Raw genomic sequence first — 1,108 nt, 5'->3', positions numbered from 1 at the left:
ATAAAGTGCTATGACAATAAATATTCCGTATGAATTCTTCCCCTCACAAAATTCTCCATCTCATGCTTTTTTTTTTTTTGGATGCTGTTGACCAGTTGCTAACCAGTTTAGCAATGTTTTGCTTTACCCTTACTCCTCTCCTGGTCCTGTAGGTAGCATTTGAGTCACAGATGCCAGCCAAGGTGGAAAAGCCATAGCTCAATTCCCTGGGTGTGTTTAGGAAAAGACAGTGCTTCTTTCCCCGGCTTGACTCAAATGTTTATGTTTCTGGAGGTGTCAGATGCAGGTCCACCCAGCCTACATTGTGCCCTGGAGATGGCAATGAATGCTGGGAGGAGAAAGAAGGTGTTTATGAAGAAGAGTTAGTCTGAACCATGAAAGACTAGTCAAAATCTGCTAAAAAAATTGTATCTCTGTCCCTTTTGCTTCATTTTCTTCATTGGACACCTATCAACAGGTTACTGGGATGCAGTTTGAATGAAAAGTGTGTAAGGGGAAAACTGTCTTGTGTCTTTTAAATTCCTTTCATGTCCTCAGCCTGGGATACAGCAAAAGGGCTCTTTATTTTTGGAGGGTGATGAACCCTATGTCCTCTGGGTCCCTTTGGGTGCCTCAAATTAGGTACCTAGAACTGCAGTTCTCCTTGCTTGTGGTTTGCAGGATAATCTCTCCTCACCTCCTCCCCAGACTTTCTGGTATTTCCCTGGCACAGGTATCCTCCTTGCTCCTGTCTGGTTCCTGCCAGGGGGTGTGTTTCTTTTGCTGCATTCCAGCAGTTGCCAGCTCAGGTTTCAGGAGCAACTGCTGTGCCAGCTCTTTGATACTCAGAAGCTGTGGGGTTTTCTGTCTGTTTCCTGACCTGGCATGACTCTACTAATAATACAAGTACTTCAGTGCTGATGTCCTGGCAGCCTAATACAGGAGGTCAGTCTGTAAATATAGTTACAATTTTCTTTGCCTCAGCAAAGTCAGTAAGTTGAACACAATGTAAACAAGGTGGTTGGATCACTTCACCCACCAGTAATGTGGTGGGTGATGCAGGCAAATTTAATGGCCATGATTAAATCTCCTGTTCCAGCCTGGCAGCTGATTAGCTGCAGGGGGCAGG

This window comes from Acanthisitta chloris, unplaced genomic scaffold (assembly GCF_000695815.1).
Source record: "Acanthisitta chloris isolate BGI_N310 unplaced genomic scaffold, ASM69581v1 scaffold8996, whole genome shotgun sequence".
Taxonomy (NCBI): Eukaryota; Metazoa; Chordata; class Aves; order Passeriformes; family Acanthisittidae; genus Acanthisitta; species Acanthisitta chloris.
The sequence above is the reverse complement of the archived record's forward strand: the minus strand, read 5'-3'. Positions refer to the sequence as shown.